Source organism: Patiria miniata, unplaced genomic scaffold, assembly GCF_015706575.1.
Source record: "Patiria miniata isolate m_02_andy unplaced genomic scaffold, ASM1570657v1 HiC_scaffold_5, whole genome shotgun sequence".
Classification (NCBI taxonomy): Eukaryota; Metazoa; Echinodermata; class Asteroidea; order Valvatida; family Asterinidae; genus Patiria; species Patiria miniata.
Genome location: NW_024037072.1, coordinates 6,808,049 through 6,820,017, shown reverse-complemented (window position 1 = coordinate 6,820,017; position 11,969 = coordinate 6,808,049). Strand labels below are relative to the sequence as shown.

At 37.6% G+C, this 11,969-nt stretch overlaps 1 long non-coding RNA gene across 1 annotated transcript; it reads left to right on the top strand.

Moving 5' to 3' along the window:
- The first annotated feature begins 330 nt into the window (after positions 1-330).
- On the top strand, positions 331-3,538 carry LOC119742155. The gene is made up of 4 exons (XR_005272825.1): positions 331-514; positions 1,686-1,829; positions 2,592-2,674; positions 3,233-3,538. It is a non-coding gene; the product is annotated as an uncharacterized LOC119742155 (long non-coding RNA).
- The last annotated feature ends 8,431 nt before the right edge of the window (positions 3,539-11,969 follow it).

The window sequence follows — 11,969 nt, the reverse complement described above, 5'->3', positions numbered from 1 at the left end:
CATTGTGATTACGATTTACTGAATGTGAAGTGAACATAATATGTTTTAATTAATGATGTTTTATTTGATAATAATAATCATTTGGGTGCCGCCTTGCATTAATAATGTAACTCATGAAATTTCGAACATCATCATGTTTGTTTTGTCGTAGTAGGAATATAATGTTTCCAGATATTTTTCTAATGGTCTAAGATGGATGAGATCGTGGTCAAAGCGCGACTGCTTCCCGCTCATATTCATTGTTGAATACTCAATGTATACATGTGCTTTATTGCACACACACGTAACTAGAAATATGATTCCTGTTCTCAAAGAAAATATTACCATGGCGCACGCGCATCAGCAGAAATTCCACGTCCAGACCGCGTGATAGCTTATTTGAATTGCTCTGCTCAGTCGAGTCAGCAATCGAGCAGCAGCAGCTCACTATAACGGTCGCCGACTCGCCGTCCAGTTGATGTGAAGTAGCCATGGTCGCCAAGCAAGTTATTTTCACTACAGCATTTCTTAGAAGGTAGGAATGAAATTTTCTGTATCTTGACTTCATTCTTGTGTCGAACACATTGTCTAAAAATCTGATGAAAGGATCAAATTAAAGTAAAACAACTTTTCGAACAAAGTCGCTGTCAAAAAATGAAGATTTTCCTATGCCTATCATCTTTGTTTTTTTTTTTAAATAATTGTTGAAAATGTTCTTCAGACTCGATCAGAATAAATGTAGATTAATTAAGAGTGAAAAAACGTGCCTCAATTGAAATTGGAGGCTGGTCAATGCGAACAGTTTTGGAGATCATACACTGAAAGAAACGTTCAAGTCATCTGGTTTTCAATTTGATAATAAAATCTTGGTATTATTCCAAGGAAATATTATACATGTGGATCAGATTTACTCGAATTCATGTTAGACCTTTTTAACAACGTTTTAGGTTGGAAAGTTATTTGTTCGATAGTTATAATTTTACATAAAACAGATATTGTTTTAGCAAATGGCAAAAATGGCAAAAGTGTATACATTATATCGAGAAGACTTTTGATTTGTGTACTAGTATAGTATATGCCTATTTTTGTATTTTTTCCTTCAAATTGATGAATTAATCAAAATGTAAAAATATTGTATTGAGATACCCATAATACCCGAGCCAGCAACCGTGAAAATGTTACCTGGGGTATCTCTTAATTTATAGATCTGAGTTGATTTTCTCTCAACTAAAACTAGCGCAAATTTGAGCATAAACAGTCCGTTATAAAATTCCCGCTCAAAGACACAGTGTACGGTTGTAATAGCAACGCGCATTAGCATTTTAGTCTCAAGGGTCAGGCCTAAAGTTCACGTACCAGGACCGTACACGTAATAAAACGGTCATCTGGCTTTCGTTGGCTTGTACATAACAAGTGTATACAGTTTCAATCCGGGCTTTCGGGCCGTATAGCTCCCAGGGTTTGGCGTGATTTATGGGAGTTTGACCAAAGTGTGTGGAGTAGGGTTGAGGGCCAGGTCAGCACTGTTACAAGATCAATGAAAAATACGCGAACTATTAAAAGCCTTTTCTAAAAAGGGTCATTTGTAGACTAGTTTTATTATTTATGTGGGTTGAAGAGCACGCGGGGATCATATTTACACTGTGTTCAAACTTGATTAATTTTATATATTTCTCAACCTTAAAAAACATCGTTACTTTCTCCAGGTAGGCAGTACACATGTATGCTATACGTGAGTGCACTGGCAGCAGGATGTGGCATGTTTAAACTTTTAACTTCAGCAGTCTTCGAGGGAGGAAGTTTCTAATTATTTTGAAAACCACCCCATACATCTCTTCACTTTTGTTGCTGTAAGTAATTCAACATACACTGACCTTCTATATACATGTTCTGTAAGATGGTGAAATTAACTTTTAAAATGTGTTGAAAATACACCTTGGTCGAAATTTGTTAAGTGATTACCTGACGTTCACCAGACACCTATATTAATTCAATTTATGTATTCATGAAATTTATCTATACTATAAAATTCAAGACCGTGAACCCATTGCATGCATATCCAAATCCTTCCAACTCAAAATGTTCATACTAGCACGTCCGCCTTAACAAAGTCATTCTTGTCGAGTCATGCGCCAGAAAAGATGCGTGCCCAATGCTCTCTAAAAATAACCAAAAAACCCCCACACATTTTGCGTGAACCTCCCCGGCGAGAGCTGATTAATTTTTTAGCAGGTATTAACTTGAATGTTGTGAAAAAATGCAATGAAGTTTATAATTTTTATCGTTAGATGTCTTTCAAAAATAATAACTTGTATTTCGCAGGAAAATAGCAGTTGAAAAAAAGTAAATAAACTTTCGGAGTGAAACTCGAAAGTAGCGTAGGCAACGGATCTTTAATCAAAATAATTATGAATCAAATTAGGTTTTGCCCTTCACCGACGTATAAACACTGTGTACCCAGTGTGTATTCGCATAAAATAATTATGCGCATATCAAAACTGCAACTGGACGGTTCTTCTTAACATTTAATGAAATTGTTTCGTGTGGAATTTAAATAACTTTTAAAAAGCTTGAGCTCTTTGGTAATTAAATATTTTCTGTATTATATTCAGGTACCTGCATGACATGACTTCGCATGAGCTTTTAGAAATGGCAGCCGATTGTGCTTGGTTATCCAGAAGGGCCAAGATTCAAGGTACGTGTATTAAGAAACTAACCATCGCAGTCAATAAATTGATTGGTCCAAAGGTATCAGCGACAAACACCTTAAATACACTTCTGAAACGAGCACCATATACCTAATGCAATGCCGACTACCAAGACCATAAACTTGCGGAAGAACCAACATTTTGATCGTTACGTATTACATTTGAACATGAAGTTGTTTAGATTACATAAAAATGCGTAAAACAGGCTTGCGCTTTAACTCTCAACAAGGGTTTTTGGTTACCCTTTAAATTTGAGAAATATCCTTGACTTCAGGGTCAACTTGAAACAAGAGGCTCATTTATTTTATCCCTGTCTCTCGTGGGTTAAAGATTGTACATGTAGAAACACAGGCACAGCTCTGCTTGAAGTACATGTATTGAGAAGACAGACATTATCTGGATATACATGTAGTTTTAAATTTCACATCTGGTGAGCCAGCGTGACACGCAGTGAGTGTTTTAGGCCTGAGGCAGCAAACATTAAATGGTTCATAATGTTTAAATAATTGATACATTGTTTTTTGTTTTCCTTATTTTCTTGTCAGATTCGTGTCTTTGGAGAAGTGCCATATTGACAATTAACCTTGCTGAACAAGGAATCCACTTACTTCTACATCTGGATAATCTTCTGTTAAAGGTTCCATTAAATGAATGTTACTCTAAAACATAGATTGGGCAATTAGCCAATCTTAATGGAGGTATTCAAAGAAAATCATGTTGAAATGTCAATATTTTAAAATGCAGGTTTTTTGCGAGTTCCCTGCATACAAATATATCTTCACGAACAAACGCTATTCAAGTATCCCTTTCAAGTGTAATTCTTTTTCATAGACTCTGTAGCTACAAAAAAACCAAAACAATTCCTTTGAGTTTTCTTTTGAAGATGTTCCATGGGAGAGAAAGAAAATGAAGGATCTAGATAGAGGACAGATTTAAAAAGCATGTGATTCAGTAGATTAAAAGTTGTCTGATCTATTTTATTTGTTCGATGTGAAAGTCGCCTTCCTATACTATATTTCTCATCACGGACAGTGGAAAATACTAATTTTCAAATACTATTTGAAACCATTCTTTTGCCTGAATGTACGTTACGTATAGCACTGTGTATTTTTCATGAATTGATCCAATACATGAATAGGTATTCTCTAGTGTCGGTAACATTGTGATATGGTACCCCTCTGAAGGTGATGTATAAAACCGGTTAGTGGTTAGTGGGTCGACGATAATAGCCCTTGCATTCCGGCTCTGGCTATATTATTGGTGACCAGACCCTTTATCTTCTAATTGCTCAGTAACAACGTTATTGTCTTGTTAAAAGGTTGGTTCATACTCTGTGAAGTTACCGCAATTCACTTTGTGAAGTTACGGCAATCATTAACGCCAGCGCTAAAAATTCTGGGGAAAAAAGAGTGAACCACATTTAACTCTGGGCAATTTTGAGTCAAATGGTTTCGATGTCAACATTTCAAAATTTGCTTTCACTTGAAGTATGAACCGATCGTTAGAGCTCAGCCCATTCACTAAGGCGTGCATTCCGTAATGTGGATTCAAGTAAAAGACTTTAATTGTATACCATTCACGAAATGGACCCTGTAGTAATATGTGCATATTGATGTGTCCAAATAATTGCAGTGAGTATTAATTACACTTACCGTTTTAGTGATTGCATTTTAGTAATGTTTTTACATGCTGTTGTTTCTGAACACTTGTTGTAATAAAATTAGAGAAACATGAATTACATGTATGTTTAATTGTTTTGTTATCGTTTTCAGAAACATTTCTCCATAAATGCCCAGTAGGCTGCAGTAAGTTGGCCACCATGTTGCAGCAACATGTCCATTAAGTTGTAGTAACGTGTCCACAAAGTTGCAGCAACGTACCTTGAAAGTTGCAGAAACGTCCCATTTAGCTGCAATAACGTGCCCGCAAAGTTGCAGCAATGTCCTCAAAAAGTTGCAGTAACGTCCCCATAAAGTTGCAGTAACGTGCCCATAAAGTTGCTTAAACGTGTCCAATACGTTGCTTTAACGTGTACAATAAGTTGCATCAACGTGTCCAGTAAGTTGCAGTGACGTCCCAAATTAGGTTGCAGTAACGTGCTAATGAAGTGGTAATCATGTCGCCAAAAGGTTGTAGGAACGTGCGTAGAAGTTGCTGTTATGTGTCAATTTGGTCGCAAATAACGTGGCGTCAAGGTGGTAATCATGTGCAATCACGACCAAAAAAAGTTGTAATGTATGTTGCGTTTACGTTGTGGAAACGTCATTGTAACGTTGCGTGATAACGTTGTAGCAACGCGCACGCGAGTCAACATTTTTACGTTGCCGCAACGTCATTTTCCTCACGTGGCAACAACGAAAAACTGACCTTTTTGCAACGTTGTCACAACGTAAATGTGTTAGCTGGGGATACAATTAATTGATGTTCTGTCCACGTACCCATTACTTGTACTCCATAAAGGCAATATTAATGAGAAATCCAGAAGGATGTACTGTTATTCAACCATGAACGATGAATTGCATGTAGAAATGGGAACAGTAGGATATATGATTATGAACGTATTTGATGTGCATGCACGCATTGAAAGTAAACAGGAATGATAACTACAGGAAATTCTGAGTTGGGAGTCTTTTGCAACATAACGATGAAGCGTAGTGGACAGAGTTGAAAAACAGAGTTCATAAGTCTTGCGGAAACAATTTTTTTTTTTGACGGCATCTATTTTATGTGATGATCAACTTTTGGAATGTTCTACTACAAAATGTGCTTTGAACGAAATGATGTTAATCGGAAAGAATATTTAATAGTAGGCTTTAAACATCCACACAATTATCCTTTAAAAACTGGGCGTTTTTTGTGTGTTATTCCTGTATTATGCGTGCGAAAACGACTTTCGGGGTCCACATTTGCGACCCCAAAAAGTCAAGCTGTTTGGGTGCTAGTTGTGATTTCATCGGTAAAGTGTTTGCCTATTACGGACGTGTAAGAAACCACATTTTGTGCAGTGGTGATCGGTCACCGTGTGCTGTTCGCGAGCACGGTGCTGTATTGACACACACAAAGTGTACATGTATATCGTCGACAGAAGCGTCTTCGTACTGCGTCATGTCTGATGTAAACAACTGTTTTTTTGTTGTCTTTTCTCGGGCCGGAATGGTAAGACAGGTTGGTTCCTTTCAACCAGATGTTTGAAATAGGATAAGTAAACAATCCAAAACATGAAATTTTCGGGGATTTCAGGACCTACTGCCCCCCAAAAATATGTTAACGTGAATACATCAAATGTTTATTTAATACGGAATAATGAGGGCAATATGAAATTCAGTGGAACATGTTTCATATTGGTACAGTACTGTACAGTATATACATTCATCATAGAAAGTAGTCAAATTTTACAACTCTATTTCAAGAGAGGGCGCTATTCCAGTTTAAGATACATGCATCTGTCACCTTCATTCACCAGGAAGATTTATTGGACGTTCCGAATCCCAACAACAGAGGGCGCTGTTCATACATAACTACATTACATTCACACAAGGAGGAAATTGTCAGTATACATTTTCCAACTGTGTTTAATCAAGTTAAGATTAGAACAACGCCACATAAAATATAAATTTGCACATTTTGAGCCATCAATCAATAATATTGTATCATCATTCTCCAGAATTTTTAATATTCCGTGGTTATTTCACTTACCTTTGAGAACATCATGACAGTAATAGAGATGGATAGAGCATCACATTGTTCATGAAAGAGAACAGAAACAAAAATAATATTCATTAGTTCATCTCTTAATGAAAAAGGATATCCTTAGTCATTCTGCAATGTAGTCATGAATATGACAGCCTGTTGGGAGTTACAATGATGTAAAAATATTCCCTTTTAAAACAAATTGGAAAATAACAGAACATGACTAGATTGCTGGGTGTCTGCACTGCATTTCTGCAGCATATGCGCAGGCACACAAGTGTGCATTTTCATAATCTGTTTGACAGGATACATTATTTGAAGTGTTAAAACGAGTTCCCTGTGTTTTGTCACGTTGGAAGCGAGACTATATAAAGAGCAATTGTATTTTTTTAACTCTTCTGGCTTAAAAATGGTATAAGTATTAATGGTACATACTTGAGTGGCACACATGCCAAAATGGTGTAAATGACTAACAAATTACACATTTTACATACATGTTGGGAACCTTTCAAAATTCTTTAAAATCTTCACTTTGCATGAAACCTGTGCCACAGGCCAGCAAACCCCAAATGTAAAGGGATGCGTCTTTGTCAAGGAGTGACGTATCCAGGTTTTGGGTCCACTGGGAGGGGGTTTCTGAAAATTGGGTTTGTAAATATGGTGAAAGCGGGTGAGAGTAATGACTGGTACTATTACTACTAGACTAGTACTAAGGTTTGAGGTGCTGGCACTTTCGTTTTCTGAAAAAAAAAATGGCATGTCAATTCCCCCCCCCCCCCCCCCCCGACAAGCCATTGGGGGGGGGGGGGGGTTCCAAAACCCTTGACCCCCTGCTAGATGTGCCAATTATGTCCTTTGAAACCTCTTGGCGCAATTTGAAACTTTTTTACAAGTATATTACACGTTTTCCAGCATGCAAAAATACTATGGACAAAGATAGCACAAACCCTACAATGTTTGTTACATCCCGATATGGAGCCTGTCATTTCAATGGTCTTATTATTTGTCAAGTTAGTTAAAGCATGTGTAATGTTAGAATGTGATGTATTTACATCACTAACATAACATGTCACATCACTGACGTCAAACCTTGATTTACACGCAAATGTAGTGTGTACAGTACGTCAGATGTGTGTCGCGTGAGAAACATGATAGAAGTACAAGTACTTTTATGTATAGCATCTATCTAATGAACTCTAGGGGCCTTCAGGAATTTATGCATGCAAATATTGTAAAGTATTAAGTTTCGATGAAAGTTAGTCTGGTTAGAATTTAAGTCGCGAGACAAGGAAAAGCAGCCCTGGAAACCTCAACTCCAACCTTACATCTACCTCCTACCTATTTTTATAGTTCCTTCTTAATTTTTTTCACGAAACAGGAATTTTTTTTTTACTTCGAACTGATTAATGCACGCACACATCACACATGCTTGCCATTGCTCACAAGCAGGTGCTTTCACACAATCCTCACAATCACATTTTTCATATCACCAAACATTATGTGCAATAAGACATGATGTTTGCAGGAAGGGGGGGGGGGGGGGGGAGACTACCCGGACAAATTTTATTACAATCGATTCAACTGCTCTTTTAGGGTTTTACAGATGCTCCAAAGCAATTCCTGTTTCCTGTTTTTTTAAAGGGAAAATACAACATTTGCAAACATCAAAAAATAAAACTACCATATTACTTTGAAATACCTTACTGGACTGTTAGTGAATGACAGTCTAAAGCATCCTGTAAAATCATGGCACCTGGTATACTGTCATTTTCAAGAAAAGTGATATTTTGGTGTGAATTTCCAACACTGGTCAGCCGACTAGCGTTGGAAAAAACTGACTTTTTTCAAATACTGGCCCCAATTGACCATCATGATATTTAGTCTGCATTTGTTTGCAATCGATTTCACACCTATGAACGGGTACAAGCCAGCTAGACTGGTTCCCTGACCTTACATTTCCCCAACGTCTATAAAGTGCTCTGTTTCATCTTAAATGGAGTCAGGGAACGTGCCTACAGGAAAATGATTGTTTTTCTTGGTTTTTATAGCATCTACGAGCCAAAAACGTCAAAAAAGTTAGTGTAACAATATTTGCTATATATTACCAACCCCCAAAATCCATCCATTTCTGAAAATTAAAGCAAAAGCAAATGATGTATATTCCCTTTAACTCTACTAAACTCTGTTAGTGTTGAATAGCCTTTGTGTAGACACAGTGTGTATATATTGAAGTAACGTTCTAAATATAGGTTCAATTATTATATGCACACATTCAACAGGAATTTTCGTCACAATGGCTTTCATCCACATTCAAGTCACAAAGGTGGTTATTGATTCGTCAGAACCCCAGATTGTGCTGGTACATGTATGTCAACATTCACGGTGCAAATATCTGGCTAGCTAAATTGCTTTTCAATAACCTAATATATATGCATGTCAACAAAGATGTATACATTTATTTCTCGCTTTTACTGATTAACTAAGCGCTGGAATTGAATTGTTGATTTCATTATTCACATGTTTTGTATCACGATGAGGTATTTTGTGAACCTATAAAATATATTTGTTACTGCTGTATCTGGGCTGGGACGTGCAACTTGTTCAATTCAAAGGGAGGGTGCTATTAAATCACTTCTTGTAATTGAAATACGATTGATCGAATAAGTTTTCACTATCAATTAGATAACTTTGACTTAAGCGCCCCTTGAATGAAGATGTTGACAAATTGGGAAACTGCCAACATAGGGCTGCATAGATAGCTCAGTTGGTAGAGCATCGGAACGGTAATCCGAGGGTCGCAGGTTCAAGCCCCACTCCAGTCAATTTCTTTGTTCAACTTTTCAAAAATTGTTGTAATTCACCTCGTCAGTTTCCCTTTGTGGTTCATTTGAAAATTTGTAATAAAAAGCTGTTTCCTCTCTGAGTGATCCCCGTTTACTATTTCCCAGGTCTGTGTCGTGACTTTGAGCGTGATCCCTGGCTGCATGGCATATCTACAGGTTTATGGCTTCTGACTAGCACCCCTTGGACAAAGATATTGTAAATTGGGGAACTGCCAACATAGGGCTGGATAGCTCAGTCGGTAAAGCACCGAAACGTTAATCCGGGAGGTCGCAGGTTCACGCCCCGCTCCAGTCAATTCCTTTGTTCAACTTTTCAAAATAATTTATAATTCACCCAGTCAGTTTCCCTCTGTGGTTCCTTTGTGGTTCATTTGAAGAAAAAAAAAGAAAAAAGGAAAAAGATCATATTATAAGAATATATTTAATTGAACAACTAAGGGTTAGCCTAAACTTCTGGGGGTGCATCAATTTTTCAATTTTTGAAGGCAAGTAACATATATTTTTGTTCAATTCCAGATTTTAAAAATGAAGTTTGAATTACATGTACATGTACATGTTGCCACATGAAAAGTTTAGAATGGCAGACTTCATGGAAGTTCCTCCCCCCTCCCCTCCCCCCTCCCCTCCCCCCCAAAAGTCAGGACATGAACTACCATATTGATAGTGATGCAGAAAAAATGTTGATCTCAGATTAGGCAGGAATAAATTTATGTACGGTTGGGCATATTCGCACTGGGTGAAGTCACAGCAAAATGCATTCATTAAGATGCACGTACATATCAAGCATTACATACATGTACGGAAATTATGGTTAAAGATCACTGATGTCTGATGGCAGCAAATACAGATCTCAAGTTTTGCAGTTTACAAGAAAGTCATCCAACGCAAAAGCCCTTTTTTATATTGGTAAAACCCAATAAGGAAATGGCTTGATTTAGTTTTACACTCGAGAAGAGTTCTCTGCAGAGGAGGAATCGCTAGTGAACTGGAGCAAAACGAGGCGGGCTCTGAAGGGCGAACCGCCCACTACATCCCAAATTACATCTCATGGTACCATCGTTTCTTTCTAACGGGATGACATTTAAGAGCCCTTGGTTATCTCTTGGAGTGGAAATACGAGCTTTCATCTTTGAGCTTTTTGGGTCTTTAAGGGGAAAATACTATTTATAGAGTTGAACTCATTATAGTCAGTTCATGGTACGACTGTGCATCTGAACCCGGTACCCGTGACCAACTTTACAAATTACTTAGTAACTTCTCAGACAATGAATAAGAAAGGTTTTGAATGTCATTGTGGGGGATTTTAAAAATGAAAACCAGGCTACATGGGAAAACAAATCACATTTCATGTTCTGACGCTCGCGGCTATAAGCTCATTGTACACACTTGTACATTGTATCTTCTTGTATCGACACACAGATGTGGTAGTATCATCGTGCGAACCTTTATAGACAATCTGAACAGCAACTTCCGAGATTTGAAATTTGGGGTTGGGTTTCTTTAATGGGTACTCACGTGTTTTTCAATCGGGTACCCAGTTCCTGTACTACCCGTAACTATGCATACATGTACATGTACATGTATGTATACCTCTAGTTCATGGTTGGACAATCTGTCTCAATGTCCGTTACTTAATTGATCTATAATGCTCTTAAAGACAGCATTATCCCAAAAAATCTCAAACTCCTGCCAGATGTCTACGAGGCCAGTTGAGCCATTCTTAAACACCTCCAATGTTTCTGGGATTGTTTGTTTTTAATAAGGTAAATTACAAATCCAAAACAGGCATCTAGAACTCCATTGCACCTTACATGTAGGGCTACACGTACATGTACATGTATGTCTATTGTCAGTATCTACCTGTGTAGTTGTAACTGTTGTAGCTATAGACCAAGACAATCGCTCAACAAGAAATGTGGACATGACTTAAGATGCTTCTGTGTCTAGCTCTTTACAGACATGGTGATAACTCAGACACAAGGCTGTAAATTCTGCTCCATGGTTCATTGAAACAAATAAGAGGTTACAACACAAAACTCTTTTAGATACTCACACAGGTTTCTAAGCAACAAGTTACGGTTCATTTAGAAAACCGAGGCATGTAAAGCCTCCCCACCCCCAACAAACAGGCCCATTTCTTTTTCAGCAAAATCGCTTTGTATTGAAGTTTTCATTGTACTGTATTACACTGTAAACATTGGGGGAGTCAGGTTGGCGTACCAAATTTTTTCCTCGCCTTCCACTTCTATGGCCCGCTTTCGATTCCCGCCCTGGTCCAAATGTGGATTGGGTTTTAAGTCCCTACCTGATTCCATGGGTTTTCCCCAGACTATTCTTCTGGGGTCTACCTCCTACTGTACTTTCTTCTCTTTGTCTTCTCTACAGGTTTCTTTACGCTAGCAAGCTTACAGTGACTATATAGGCGCTTTTGAGGATTCCTTGGTTTCAATAATAGCTACTAATAATAACTGGAAACTGTACATTTGTACACTAAATTGTATTGCATTAATGTACATGTGCCATGTGGATCAACAAAGCTCTTAAATGGGGGAACCCCTTATTTTTTTTTCAATCATTACATTTCAATATTTCATTTTTTTTCATTAACTGTCAAAGAACAGGCACAGTTAAGGTAGTGAGCGGGGAATTGAACTACATGTCCTATTTTTATACATGTAGGGTACACTTCCAATGTTTGCCTGTGTGCGTGGGTACACATATAAAAGGTTGTCTGGCATTAACATGAAGA